Source organism: Benincasa hispida, chromosome 6, assembly GCF_009727055.1.
Source record: "Benincasa hispida cultivar B227 chromosome 6, ASM972705v1, whole genome shotgun sequence".
NCBI classification, from domain to species: Eukaryota; Viridiplantae; Streptophyta; class Magnoliopsida; order Cucurbitales; family Cucurbitaceae; genus Benincasa; species Benincasa hispida.
Genome location: NC_052354.1, coordinates 7,245,067 through 7,261,992, shown reverse-complemented (window position 1 = coordinate 7,261,992; position 16,926 = coordinate 7,245,067).

Sequence of the window (16,926 nt, the reverse complement as noted above, 5' to 3'; positions counted from 1 at the left end):
AAATGGAGTAGCTCTAGAGTAGTGTGATAAGTTAATTTGAAGTGTTCAAATTAGAATTAAACGAAATTGGAGAAATAATATTTAAATATGATTTAAATATTTGAAGATGGAATTGTGTAAAAATAAATGTAATATTTGATATTAAATTAATTAGAATTATTTAAATTGTTTAAATAATTATTTATTAATTTTATTAAGAAAATTAATTTATGAAATTAATTTTGTAAAATTAATAATATTTTCAATTTTATTAAAAGAATTGATTTATGACTAATGACCTTAGTTCAATTAAGTTACTTTCCATTAAACCAAAGCCTAGTTTCATTCAATTCTTAAAAATAAACAATTTATTTTCAGAGAAGGATAGGGAATACTTTTATTCAATCAGACAAGAAACAGAAATTAAGTTCCTCTTGATATGAGGATTACGTATATGTCATCTAATAACATATAATTTTTCTTGTCCAAAAATAACTTAAGCCTACCTACAGCAATAGCTGAATTGGCTTCACTAATACCAACTCTGAGAGTCATCTCTCCAGCTACTAATTGTCTCCATAAATTAAAACCTTTATAGGAAAAACATACGTGAGTAGTAGTTCCTGAATCAACTATCCAGGCAGAACCATCATTCTCTACTAAGCACGTCTCCAAGACAAATAAATCAGATTTATTTTCTTCAGAGTTCTTCCTCTTCTGGAGAGTAGTGGGATCAGCTCCATAACTTATATCATAACCTCCAAGTTTCATCTCAGAGGATAATCCTCTTTGATTAACTTCACTAGATTCAGCAACATTTGCTTTTTTTATTTGTCCCTTGATATTCAATATGGATTGGGACCTAGGGAGTTGATAATACTGGTTTCATCGTCATAAACCCCATTTAGCTTGAATTGTGAGAAATTTTGCTCAGATAATTCTTGCATTGATTGTGTAATCTAAAGTGCAATGATCATAGTCTCAAATCTTTTGGTTAAGGCATCAGGTATGCTTGCCAAAATGTAGTGATAAGCACCCGCAATGTTTGTTGGACGCAAAGCTAAAGGTCCTTCTAGGATCCTTGCAAACACTCACAAAGAAGGATAACTTAGATTGAACTTAGAATCTATGATGTTCACTCTTAGATCCTAAGACAACTCACTCCAGAATTAGCTTGATTAAGACTAATCCAATGAATTGATTTAAACATCAAATCTAAAGCAAGATTTGAAAGAAAAAGACAAACCAAAGGATTAAATAAGCACAAAATTTTTTACTATGGATAATCTGAGTTTTGAAGAGCATTACAAGCCATTTTATAGGCCAAATAGTCGTGGATAGACCAAGAAACTCAAAAGTCATTCAAATACAATTAATTGCAAATTGTTGAACCTAGAAACTTGAAACTTTTTGCTACTAAATTATAAGTCAAAATGCAAAACTAGAAATGTAGAAAGTCTTCAAATTGCCTTAAATATCTCCTCTAGAAGGCGGAAAAGTAGATGTGCATGTTTGACAAGGCTTGACATCACATTTTCCCATGTAGTGCACACTTGACAACATTTTCTTCACAAAATCTACACACTTTTTTTTTACCATCATGTCATCTTCCAAACTATAGGACTTTTCCCATGCCATCTTCATGTAATTCTCTTCTTGACTCATTAAACTAACATTAAATAAAATTTTGGTCTCAAAATTATTTGTCGGTTCTTGTGAATTTGCTAGTTTTTGAAGATGTAGTGTGAATGCCTCTTGTATCTTCTTTGCCTTGCTTCTTGTGATTGGTCCATTAGGTACATGCAATGGTTCAATGATTGAATCCACATCAATCCCCCTTTCTTTAAAAGGATTTGTCCTCAAATAAAGGTCTTTATTCCTTACATCAAAAGAAGCCAAATCAGCCACATTGAAAGTAGAACTTACATTATACTCACCTTGAAGATCTAATTTGTAGGCATTATCATTGATCTTCTCTATCACTTGAAATGGACCATCTCCTCTTGGTTGAAATTTAGACATCCTTTAATATAGAAACCTTTCCTTTCGTAGATGAACCCAAACCCAATCATCGGGTTTAAAAATCATTTTCTTTTCCCCTTGGTTCTTGCTATTGACAAGCTTTTGATTCTTCTTTTCAATCTTTTCTTTACCTTTTTATGCAAATTTTGATGTATTTTGCCCTTGTAACAACTACATCATTAGTAAACATATTAGGTGGCAAGGGTGACAAATCTAAAGGAGATAATGGATTAAAGCCATACACAACCTTAAAAGGTGAACAATGAGTGGTGTTATGTATTACTCTATTGTAAGCAAACTCTACAAAAGGTAGAGTATCCTCCCAGAACTTGAGATTTTTAGACATTAGTGACCTAGGTAAAGTCCCCAATGTTCTATTAACCACCTCAATTTGCCCATTAGTTTGTGGGTGACAAGTTGTTGAAAATAAAAGCTTAGTTCCCAATTTACCCCACAAAACTTTCCAAAAATGACTAAAAATTTTACATCTCTATCATTAACAATGGTCTTAGAAATTCTATGCAATCTAACCACTTTCTTAAAGAAAAGATTAGCTATGTTAGTAGCATCATCTGTTTTATTACATGGTATGAAATGTGCCATTTTACTAAACCTACCAACTACCACAAAAATGCTATCATGATGTTGAAGTGACTCTTATACAAGAGTACCTTTGAGCGGAAGCAAATCGTTCCAAACTCATTGTGATAGAATTATTGCATTCACAATCTAACAGATAAGTTATGCAATATACAACAAATTACTAGCATGCTTTTAGAACTATAAATGACAAGAGAGCAAGAAAACTTACCAATTGAAGAACCTTTCTCCACAGAAAATCTCGTTTTCTCCAAGGGACTGCTCCTTTCGCTCTCACTAGAACGTCCAAGCAATCGTTCACCTAAACTCGGTCATCTACTCACGATAGCCTCCACACGAACACCGCAACAATGGTGATGACACCACCACTTAGAACCCTCAGTATTCTCAGGGTGAGAATCCAGGAGGTGTCGGCTCTGTTGGATTTGGTAGAGGGAAGGAGGAAAGGAGGAAAGAAAGATCATATACAACGACCAAGCAAGAGGGAGAAGGCATGGTCTATCGTATAGGCAATGCTTGATAGTTTGGAAGAAGAAGCACGATTGTGTAGTAAATAGGCTGCGACTGTATAGACGATCGTTTAGTAAACGCTCGGGCGCTAGACGATCGTTAGTAAAACTTAGGTGATCGTTTAGAAAGAGGCGTGTGTATACGATCGTGTAGTAATGTTTAGCTATTGTGTAGTCTCTCGGTTATCTATGTGATAGACTGTATACACCTCGTGAGCGAATTATGTGATCTTTTGCAAAATGAAAACGATTTTCATTTTATTCTTCAGTTATGAAAACTAAATGAAACTTCCTACTATCACACGGTTACGGAGAAAACGGCGGCACAATTATCCAATAATTGTCCAATATTAAATAATAAATATAATCATATTATATTCATTAACCTATGGTTTAATATCACATATATACCATAGTGTTTTCTCCTCCACTAGATACAAATCATATTTATATCCATTTTCCTCCGAATAATGTATCTCATACATAATGTTAATCATATCATATATAATTAACCAGTTCAATCATATCATATATAATCAAACTCTCTCTTATCAATTTGAATACTTCAAACTGACCCAAAAAATTGATTCTCAACTTGAATCGATTGAGCTACCAAGGGGATCTTATGGACCTATGGCTCGAAGCTCCAACGGTACATGAATAGCTGACTAAACTCTTTAGCCACGAGATCCACCATCCGTTAACTGTCGGGCATTCCAATAAAGACCGACAGCTGAACTCTTCTTACCATAAATATATTTCTGTGTCTATCAGATATAATCAATCAACAGTACGATAACCCTTCACAGATGCTCGTAAGTATAGTTGGGCCAATTTACCGTTTTGATTCTGTAGTTACATCTAACTCCTTAAGTACCACTGATCCCTCTAATGAATAATACAACATAGTTATACTATGTGTAGACACCTCTTGAGCCATGAGAAGGTGTGTGGCGCCACATCATTTAAGCCCTAGGATCAGCCCTTAAGGGACCAATCTATCTACTTACCCTTGCTTCAGGGAATGAGTGAATTCCATGTTATGTAGTTGAGTTCCTAGCTCCCAAATCAGACGAATCCCCAAAGTGGTAGGTTTGAGTCGATGATCAGGCCACTCTCACCCATGCAAATCAAAGGGTCGCCCTCAAAGGCAGGAGTTCCCAACTCACTCAGGATTGAGGTCATGTTATCTATGTCATCCTAGTGAAGTGAAGTCTCTGTCATGAACGACATTATATAACGAGACGTTCACACTTCGGGGTCAGGTCTTATACAAACTTTTTGTATAGGATGCCCCCGCTTGCATGTCCCCACATGAATGATCAGGATCAGACCATCTGTAGCAAGTCACAACACTTGTAACTATTCTACAAAGCGGAACACATCTGTACCGTTACCAGGAGGTTTCCCTCCTATATCCATATACTACAGACCATTTTGTTTATCACTTAAGACATGATCCACTTGTATGTCTCCACATACATGCTTAAGTTACATAATGACAACTATGGATTTTAGTTTATTGGTTTGTAGTAAAGCAAATAAAACATCCAATGTTCAAAGACAAGGAGTGAAGAAAATATCATATATTATACATCACAAGCGTTCATTCAAAACTGTGTTTACAAACTACAGGACACGAGAGTTTAGGGCATCATCCCCAATAGATGTCTCCTAGTCTTTGGTAGTCCAAAAATAAAATCCATGCTAATGTCAACCCAAGGTTCGCTAGAAACATCTAAAGGTGTGTAAAGACCATGTGGTTGTGCTTAGAATTAGCCTCCTTACATTTGAAACATTGTTTGCACACTTTATTCACATCCTTTCTCATTTTCAACCGATAAAAATGTTCAGCCAACATGTTATTGAAGGAACTCGTTTTACAAAGAACCTTTGAGCGGAAGCGGATCGTTCAAATCCCATTTCGATTAAAACAAACATTTACAATAAACAGAACAGATTATGCATAAAACATAAATTACAACATGCTTTTTAATAAGAAACAAAGTTAAAAAAATTATACCTTTGAAGAACTTTTCTTCTAGTAAATCCCTCGAACTTACTCGAACACTTCGAACAACATGAACACCTCGAGCAACAACAACCAAACTCGAACCAAAGGAAGACACAACCACTTGGTTACCTTGGTATTCTCTGGGTGAGAACCCAGGAGTGGTGGGCTCTGGCTATTTTGGTTAGGAGGGTGTTTTGGAGTTGGAGGAGGAAGACGATTGAGGAAGACAACAGTCTATCGCATAGAAGCATCTTTCAATTGTTTAGAGAAGCAGGTCTATCGCATAGGCTCTAAAGCTAATCGTGTAGAATAACTCAATCGTATAACGTAGATCTACTGGAAAAATAAAATCATATTTTATTTTATTCCATTTTTCCATGAAAACTGATTCCCACTAAGGGTGATTAGAGAGAAAAAGGGAATAATTAACAAATATAATTAATAATATAAATAAATATGATGACTAACTTATCATATTATATTCATAACCTATAGTTTAATATTGCATCATATACAATATATAAGCCATAGTTCTTTTTCTGTATTTTATGGCATTTAATATAAATCATATTTATATTAAATTTAACAACACTTTGAATCTCATTCAAATAAATATTCCTCCAATTAAACAATAATGTATCAAATACATTATATCAATTATATCATATATAACTGAATAAATATAATTAAATTTCTCTTATTAATTTGAACATTTCAATTAACCCAAAAACTCATTCTCAACTAAATCATTTATGCTACCAAGGGGACCTTATGGACCTGCAGCTTGAAGCTCCAACAGTATGTGAACAAAAAATTAAACCCTTTAATTACTTTATCTACCATCCGTTAACTGTCGGACACTCCACTAAAGACCAACAGCTACACTATTCGCACTATAAATATATTTCTTTGTCCATTGGATATAACCAATCAACAGTAAGATGGCCCTTCACAAATTTCTCGTAAGTATAGCTAGACCAAATTACCGTGTTGCCCCCATAGTTACATTTAACTCCTTAAGTACCACTGGTCCCTCTAATGAACAATAAATCATAGTCCCACTATGACTAAATCCCTCTCTGGCCAAGAGAGGGTGTGGCGCCACATTGTTCAAGACCCGAAATCAGTCCTTAAAGGAACAATTTATTTACTTACCTTTGCTTCGGGGAAGGAGTGAATTCCATCTTACGTAGCTAAGTTCCTAGCTCCCCAATCAGACGAATCCCCAAAGTGGTAGGCTTGTTGAGTCTATGATCTGGCCACTCTCACCCATACAAATCAAAAGACCGCCCTCATAGGTAGAAGTTCACAATTCACTTAGGATTAAGGTCATGTTACCTATGGTCATTTTAGTGAAATAAAAGTCTCTATTATGAACGGCGTTATATAGCAAGACTAAACATTTCGTGATCCGGTCTTATACAAACTCTTTGTATAGAATATCCCCACTCACATATCTAATACATGAATGATTCGGATCAGATCATTTGTAGCACTTTACAACATTTGTAACACCTATAAAGCGGGTCATACTCGTAGTGTCACAAGGATAAGGTATCCAACCTTATCTATATACTACAGACCATTTAGGTTATCACTTAAACATGATCCACTCGTATGTCTCCACATACAAGTTTAAGTTACAACGATAACCTTGGATGTTAGTTTATTGGTTTAAGGTTAATACAACTAAAATATCATATATTTCATAGACAAAGTGAATAAAATATCAAATATTATTAATCACAAAAATGTTTGTTCATACAAGGTTTACAAACTATAGGACCCTACGAGATTTAGGGTATCAACCCGTGGCCAAGATATATGCTCGAGCCTTTTCGTTCATCCGTTTCCTATGTTCATATACTTCTCGAACGTTTCGAGTAGCAATAGGAGGTGGAATAGGAAGACCCTCCTCCGTAAGGATGAATCTTAGATCATGGATGATCAATATCGTGTTAATAGTGTTTTTCCAACTAGTGTAATTTTCACCAGTCAGTTTATCAGCGGAAAGTAAAGAAGTGTAGGGCTAGCCATAATAAAATTGCTGAAAAATGAATAAACTTAATAAGTCTACTTGCATTAAACCACTTTTACAACCAATTAAATTTTAGCAAAATACTTCTAGTGTACCCTACGTGACATCTACTTTGCAGTGATGCTTCCGTAAGGTAGGACAAAGGTCACCGTAAGGTGATCAAGTGCCCCTTTCACTGGAATGTGACAATCTCAACTATTAGATAGAAATAACTTCTTGTAACTGAATCTAATAGCCATCATTGTTCGATTCAGAATTTGTTAACATCTTTAAAATTTCTGTGTAAGTGTAACCCCTCATTTTAGGCCCTAGAGTTCCGCCTTAATGAGCCATCCTTATGGAAAAGCCGATTAGTATAAGAGACTATAGCAACCCTATCCATTTTTGGAGATCAAATAAAGAGTTGTGCAAAACTACCATCCTTTAGGGAGACACTCCCAGGGTGCCACGAGGCGATGCACAATCCAAACTAATGAGAGAGACTGAGGGATATGTTGTCACATGTCCCACTCCCACATACTATGAACATTCTCTCCATTCACCTTGGTATTGACCTACCCAAATGCCACCCGTAGGGGGACACTCTTTTGGGAATGGTGTCCTAAATCTCCTAGTAGTCTTGTAATTTTGTTAACTCTGTAAACAAATTGTTATAATAAAATAAGTGTTATTTTATAAGCATTTACTCGATCCAATAAACTAAGATCCGAGGTTATTTTATGTAACTTAAGCATGTATATAGAGACATATAAGTGGATCGTGCCTTGAGTGATAACCTAAATGGTTTTTAGTATATGGATAAAGAAGGGATACCTTATCCTTGTGGCACTACGGATACGACCCACTTTGTAGATGTTACAAGTGTTGTAAAGTGCTACAAATGATCTGATCTTGATCATTCATATGGATACATGCGAGTGGAGGTATCCTATACAGAGAGTTTGTATAAGATCGAACCACAAAATGATTAGTCTTTTTATATAACGTCGTTGATAATTGAGACTTACATTTCATTAGGATGACCATAGGTGACATGACCTGAATCCTGAGTGAGTTGGGAACTCCTGCCTATGAGGGCTGTCCTTTGATTTGTATGGGTGAGAAGGGCCAAATTGCCAACTCAACAAGCCTACCATTTTAGAGATTTGTCTGATTGGGGAGCTGGGAACTCAACTACACAAGACAAAATTCACTCTTTCCCCGAAGCAGGGTAAATAGATAAATTGCTCCCTTAAGGGCTGATTCAGGGTCTTGAACATAGTGGCCACACCCTCTCTTGAGAAGAGAGGACTCAGACATAATGGGACTATGACTTATTGTTCATTAGAGGAATCAGTGGTACTTAAGAAGTTAGATGTAACTATAGAGGCAAAACGGTAAATTGTCCAGCTATACTTACGAGCAATTTATGAAGGGTCATCACGCTGTTGATTGGTTATATCCAATGGACACAGAAATATATTTGTAGTGCGAAGAGTACAACTGTCGGTCTTTAGTGGAGTGCTCGCCAGTTAACAGATGGTGGATATCATGATTAAAGAGTTTAGTCAGTTATTCACATATCGTTGGAGCTTTAAGCTACAGGTTCATAAGGTCCTCTTGGTAGCTCAATGGGTTCAAGTTGAGAATCAAATTTTGGGTTAGTTTGAAGTGTTCAAATTAATAAGAGAGAATTTGATTATATATGACATAATTAAATTAATTCAATTATATATGATATAATTGATACGATGTATTTGATACATTATTAGATTGGAGGATTAATATAAATATGATTTATATTAAATGCCATAAAATAGAAAAAGAACTATGGTTTATAAGTTGCATATGATGCAATATTAAAACTATAGGTTATAAATATAATATGATAAGTTAGTTATTATATTTATTTATAATTTATTAATCATATGATAATTAATAATTCTTTTTCTCTATACCGACTTGAGTGGGAGGTTATTTGCAGTATTATGGTAACTGTGAGATAAAAAGGAAAAATTGTTCTTTCAAATCATTTTCAGACGTATCATCTCACAAATAATCACCATCAAGTGAAAAGGTTTTGCTAAACGATAGTATTAGAGAGCATAAACGATCGAACGTTGAGTTACTATACGATAGTACTCGTTTACCACACAATCGAGTATCAAGTCTATGCGACAGGCTTCTTCTTCTACACACTCGTTTGATCGCTTATTCGATCGTTTACTTCCTCCATTCCTCTATCCAAAGTCATACAGAGCATATAACTTCTGGATTCTCACACTGAGAATACCAGGGTAGCCTCGTTGGACATTTTTTTTTTGGAGACACCCGTTGATGTTTATTTTGAGTTCCGACAGTTTTAAACATCTCTACGTTATGGAGAGAACTTGTTGTTAACGGCCTTAGCACATACAAGTTATTTTCCAAATATGCTATATAGATTTCTACTCCATCTTTATGAATAAACACTTTATTCAATTTAAATTCAAGAGTATATTTACACTGTAACAAGCACTTTACATAAATTAAGTTCCTTTTCAACTCAAAAACTACAAATACATCATGTAAAACAAGAAATTTCTTCTTAAAGTCAACTGGACTCCTTTCAATGCCACAACTGAGACGACGTGCCCGGTACCTACTCACATCGTCATCTCACTAGCCTCTAGTTGCCGCAAGGATCTAATCCCCTAAAAAGAAGAACAAACATGATTAATGGCGTTTGAGCCAATAACCCAAGCAAAATCACCATCTCCACTAAACAAGTATCCAAAACTAGTAAATCATATTTACCTTGTTTTGACTTAACCTTGGCCGCCTTCTTCTCCTTAAGCCAGCAAGGACCATTTTCTTCCAGTGTCCGCTTTGGTTGCAGTGGAAACACTTTCCCTTGTCAACCGGCGTGGACGCCTACCTCGTAGGCGACAGGCAGTGGGTTAGTAGGTGTCTTCCTCTTCCGCTTACCACCTTTCTTCTTTCTTCCACTTTCCAGTGAAAGAAGTAGAAGGTGTAAGACTTCGTTCCTGAGGTCGAACCTTTATGGAACGTCTTTGAAGATGAAGCAACATTTGGCCTCGCTCCTCTCTTCTCCTTACTTTCTATAGAGATTGGAAAGTCTGACACGTTGAGGAGAGTTGTAAGTGTATAGTCCATTTTGTTAAGAATCGCATTGCTAACAAAGTGAAGGAAGCTATCGCGGCAACGAATTCAGGATTATGCTAACTTGGTTGCCCTCATCGATCCTAAAACTATTATTATCTTCGCCCACATTAAAGTGGACCATCATATTAAGCACGTTGTCACGAACAGAGGTACCTTCCTCCATTTTTGGAGTTGAAGATGCATTTCAGAGTTTGTGTAGCTGTCCAGACGGTTGTCCGAACATCCCCCGCAGGGACTCCATGAGCTCACGCATTGAGACCATGGGCCCATGCTTTTTGGAAAAAACGTCGTTAAGATTGGCCAAGATATAGGCTCGGGCCTCCTCATTAGCCCATGTCCAATGCTCTTAGGCCTCCCAACATTTCGAGCGGCGTTAGGAGGTGGAATAGAAGGACACTCCTCCATAAAGACGAATCTGAGATCATCGATGATCAATATTGTTGAGATCATGTGTTTCCAACTAGCGTAATTCTCGCCAGTCAGTTTGTCAGGCTAAGTTGAGCTAAATTCGCGATGGCCATTAGTACGTTGCTGAAAATAGAATAAACTTAATAAGTCTATGCTAAACCACATTTTAAAACCAATTTTAATTTTAGCAAAATAGTTTCCAAGTACCCTAAGTGAAAAAAAACTTCTATTTCGCAATGATGCCCCAGCGTGGCAAGACAAATGTCACCGATGGGGTGATCAGATGCCCCTTCACTGGGATGAGACACTCTCAACCATTAGGTAGAACCAACTCTTGGAACTGCACCTAACAGTCACCATTCGTTCGGTCCAGAACTATTAACCCTTAACAATTTCACGTAAGTGTAACCACTCATTTTTGGTCCTAGAGTCTCGCCCTAATGCGCCCACCGTAGGGAAAAAACATATTAGGACAAGAGACTAAAGCAACCTTATCCTATACAGGAGATCAAATAAAGAAATGTGCAAAACTGCCATCCTATAGGGGACACTCACAGGGTGCCTCGAGGTGATGCACAAAAACTTTATCCAACCTAACAAGAGAGACTGTGGGATATGCTGAATCACTTCCTGCTCCCACTTACTATGAACATTCTCTCCATCCACCTTGATATTGACTTACCCAAACACCATATTTTAAGGGGACACTCCCAGAGTGCCACGAGGCCAAGGATAGATCTCACGGTGTAGACAATAAAAAGAGAAATGCGAAGAGGTTTAAATGAAGTATCAGATACCCCAAATACCTCCCATTGAATGTTCTACCTACGGGTTCATTAACTTAGACCATCCGACTATTGATTTTAATCTAAGTTAGTTTATCTGTTAAAAACAACTCGTCTTTGAAACTAAACAAGTTCAAGTAATCACATTAAACTCGTTAATGGACTGTCCTCAAATTTGCATGCATGCTTCAAATCTATCTAATTCACCTTTCCAGGTAGGTTCCCAAGTAGGGGTATTCCATTTCTATCACCTTAAATACCCCAGCCTAGACAGAACCCGCCTTAGACAAAAGTTCCCTTATAGATAGATTTGCTACACTTTAACCTTTTATTAGTCAATTTAATCCTATTAAATTGATTAAAAGATTAAAGCCTAGGTTGCTAATCATATCAGAACCGTGATCTTAGGTCTATCTCCACCAAGTTTTAAAACAGTTTTAAAACCATGATTCAAACCTAAATTGGCATGCATGTCTTACTTATAGAATTTAGTTCTAATTTCCTTATAACCTTTATAAAAGAAACAACTAAAACCATACATGTTACCACACAACTAGGTATTTATAACATTTATAAATTTAATCTATGTGTCATGCTTCATGCAATGTCCGTTCATTACTATACATAACTTTTATATACAAGTAACGAACGAAGCAAACATGCTTCCATACACCCTTATACTACAACACTTATAATATAAAGATGATGCTTGTTTATGCTTTATGCATGCATAAATATAACACTTATATTATATGATGCATGAGCATGCTCTTATGTAATTAAATCATGCTTCTCTAAATCATAACACTTATAATAAAGAGATGAGTCATGACCAATCCATAACCTAAGGTGAGATTTCTTCTATATGGCATACCATATGACATATAAATAAACATACATCCTATGTACATGCACAAAGATTGATGGACCAGGATGAACCGCCTCAAAACCGGAAATAAAAATTCTATTTATTACATATTCCATCGAACAAACTGTTCACAGGCGAACCGTGTCTTAAACCGCCTGGGTGAAGCTCCCATCGTTTAGTAAACGCGATCGAGTATAGACGATCGTTTAGCTACGATCGAGTACCAATAACTATGCGATGAAGCATGAGGTACCCGATCATGTAGCGTACAAGACATTAACACGTGCAAGTCTAAACAATTGTTTAGACAGCGAAATTGCTGGGAAGCACAATCGTCTAGACGATCACATAACAAATGCTTAAGTAAACATTTTACTCCGTGATCTTGTAGTCAGGAACTAAGCGATGAAGCTTGCTGAGCTACACGATCGTCTAGTGCGTGCACATCAACCTACTCTCAAGTATTTGATACTATATGATCGTTTACACGACCCGACCACTGCTTGATCATCTTCATCCTCGAAGAACAGCAACTCCTTTCCTTGAAGCCTCATCATAAATGACTCACAAAGACTCAAACACTTTGAATTTACAGACTCGATAGCAAGTTAATACGCCAAAAAACACAGAGGCCCTTATAATTAACTTCGAATGTAAAAGAATTTAAACAACCAGAGGCTTCATCCTAGAAAACTCCATTAATCAAAATCCACCAAACCGTTTAACAATTAAACAGAATGTAGACATGCTTCGCCCACCGAGAAAGTAAATGTTATTCTTTGCATCAATGAATTTGGAATAATAAAACCTATCTCTGATACCAATTGAAGGAACTCTTATCCAAGAGTACCTCTGAGCGGATGCAAGAATGTTCTAAACTCATTGTGACAGAATTACTGCATTCACAATCAAACAGACTAGATATGCATTAACAACAAATTACAGACATGCTTTGAAACTTTAAATAATAAGAGAACGAGATACGTACCAATTAAAGAACCTTTCTTTGCTTCAAAACTCGCTCTCGTCAAATGGACTGCACCTCTCGCTCTCGCTGAGATCCTCCAAGCAATCATCCACCAAAACACGACGTTGTTTACCCACGAATAGACTCCTCACGGATAAGGTTGCAAGGAAGACACCACCACTTGGAACCCTCGGTATTCTCGGAGTGAGAATCCAGGATGTGTGGGCTCTATTGGATTTGGTAGAGGGAAGGAGGAATCCACGACCAAGCAAGTGGGAGATATCGGGTGTGTATCTTATAGACGAAGTTTGATCATTTAGGTAAAGGTACATGATCGTTTAGTAAAAAGGGCGAGATCGTATAGATGATCGTTTAGTAAAACGTTCAGGCATGCAATTGTATAGAAAGAGCTAGACGATTGTTTAGATAATCCTATGCGATTATTTAGTAAACCGCGTGCGTGTATACGATCGTTTAGAAACTTTGAGCTGTCATGTAGGCTCTCAGTTTGCTATGCGATAGGCACTATACACAATCAGTAAGCGAATATCTGATCCTTTGCAAAATGAAAACAATTTTCATTTTATCCTTCAGTTACGAAAATTGAATGCAACCTCCCACTAACTCATTCGGTTACAGAGAAAAAACTGGCACAATTCATCCTATAATTGTTAAATTAAAAAATAAATATAATCTTTATATTTATAACCTATGGTTCAATTTACATCATATGCAACATATGAACCATAGTCTTTTTCTCCTCTACTAGTATATATCATATTTATACAATCCTCCAATTATTGTATCTCATACATCATGTCGACTATATCATATATAATTGACAAGTTTAATCATATTCATATATAATCGAACTACCTCTTGTCAATTAAACACTCAAACTGACCCAAAAACTGATTCTCAACTTGAATCCATTGAGTTCCAAGGGACTTATGAAAACCATGCTCGAAGCTCCAACGATATGTGAATAGCTGACTAAACTCTTTAGCCACGAGATCCACCATCCGTTAACTGCCAGACATTCCACTAAAGACCAACAGTTACACTCTTCTTACCACAGATATATTTTTGTGTCCATCGGATATAACCAATCGACAGTACGATAACCCTTCATAGATGTTTGTAAGTATAACTGGGCCAATTTACCGTTTTGCCCCTGTAGTTACATCTAACTCTTTAAGTACCACTAATCCCTCTATTGAACAATACAACATAGTCCTACTATTTGTGGACACCTCTTGAGCCATGAGAAGGTGAGTGGCGTCACATCATTCAAGCTCTAGAATCAGCCCTTAAGGGAGTAATCTATCTATTTACCCCTACTTCGGGGAAGGAGCGAATTCCATCTTGTGTAGCTAAGTTCCCAGCTCCCAAACCAGACGAATCCCCAAAGTGGTAGGTTTGAGTCGACGATCTGGCTACTCGCACCCGTGCAAATCAAAGGATCGCTCTCAAAGACAAGAGTTCCCAACTCACTCAGGATTGAGGTCATGTTACCTATGGTCATCCTAGTGAAGTGAAGTCTTTGTCATGAACGAAGTTATATAACGAGACTATAACACTTCGTGGTCTAATCTTATGCAAACTTCTTTTGTATAGGAAGCCCTCGCTCATATGTCTCCACATGAATGATCAGGATCATACCATCTGTAGCAAGTCACAACACTTGTAACTATTCTACAAAGCGGGCCGCATCCGTAGCGTTACCAGGATAAAGTTTCCCTCATATATCCATATACTGTAGACCATTTTGGTTATCACTTAAGACATGATCCACCTGTATGTCTCCAGATATATGTTTGAGTTACAATGACAACCAGTGATCTTAGTTTATTGGTTTGTGGTAAAGAAAATAAAACATCTAGTTTTCCATAGACAAAAGTGAAGAAAATATCATATATTATTACATTACAAGTTTTTGTTCAAAACTATGTTTACAAACTACAGAACCCAAGGAGAGTTTAGGGCATCATCCCCAACAGTGTTTATAGGAACAAGAAAAATGTTCCCTACTAGTATGATTTCAGTAGTAAAGGCCAGAAAGCTATTGAGTAAAGGTTGTGCAGCGTACTTGGTCCATGTAACAGTTTCATAATCGAAGAAGTTAGGGCCAGAAGATGTTCTTGTGGTGCAGGAGTACCTTGTTGTATTTCCTGAGGAGTTACCAGGATTACCACCAGATAGAGAGGTGGAGTTTACTATAAATTTGATTATAGGGACCGCACCCATTTCCCAGGCACCTTACTGAATGGCATCAGCTAAGCTGAAAGAATTAAAAACCCAATTGTAGGAATTAGTAAAAGGGGCCATGTTAGGGCTATTATATGGCCTTGGAGAGCACCAATTCTATTTGTGAAAAAGAAGGACGACACATTCAGGCTATGTATTGACTACAGGTAGTTGAATAACCTAACTATACAGAATAAGTACCCGTTACCTCGTATTAACGACCTGTTTGACTAACTAAAGGGAGCATCAGTATTTTCTAAAATTGATCTGAGATTAGGTTATCATCAATTGAGGGTTAGGGAGTTAGATATCCCTAAGAAAGCCTTTCAGATTAGATATGAGCATATGATTGTCTGGTTATGCCATTTGGCCTAATTAATACCCCAGTGGTGTTTATGGATTTAATTAACAGGATATTTCATCCATCTTTAGATCAATTTATAATTGTTTTCATAGATGATATCCTAGTTTATTCAGGTAGTAAAGAAGAACATGCGAAGCATCTGAGGATAGTGTTATAAACACTACGTGAAAAGTAGTTATATGCTAAGTTTAGAAAATGCGAGTTTTGGCTCGACCAGGTGGTGCTTTTGGGACATGTGGTGTCTACAACAGTTGTCAACATTGTTCCTTAGAAGGTTGAGGCTATAGTTAGATGGGAGTGACCTACCTCAGTAACGGAGGTACGTGGTTTTCTTGGACTAGTAGGTTACTATAGTAGGTTTATAGAGGGCTTCTCAAAGATAGCTCTCCCATTAAGCAGTCTAACCCGGAAGGTTGCCAAGTTTGAATGGACAGATAGTTGTGAGCGGAGTTTTCAAGACTTGAAACAAAGATTAGTAATTGTGTCAATCCTAACCCTTCCAGTTCTACGGAAGGAGTTTGAGATTTACTTTGATGCATCCAGATAGGGATTAGAATGTGTATTGATGCAGAATGGAAAAATCATAGCTTATGCATCCAAACAACTAAAGAAGCACGAAGGTAACTACCATACTCATGATCTAGAACTAGCAGTTGTTGTGCTAGTAATGAAGATTTGGAGACATTATCTATATGGTGAGAAATGTCATATCTTCACGGATCATAAGAGCCTAACATATATCTTCAATCAAAAGGAACTAAATTTGAGACAGAGGCGATGGATCGAGTTTATTAAAGATTATGATTGCACCATTGACTACCACCCAGGTAAAGCTAACGTGGTAGTTGATGCACTAAGCAGGAAGTCGAGCTACCCTAGAGATTTGTTGAGTTCTCTAAGGGGAAGGTTGTTACAAGAATTTGGGAATGCGAATGCAGCACTAACAGTAGGTAGTCAAGGTGGGTTGTTGGCATATTTCTG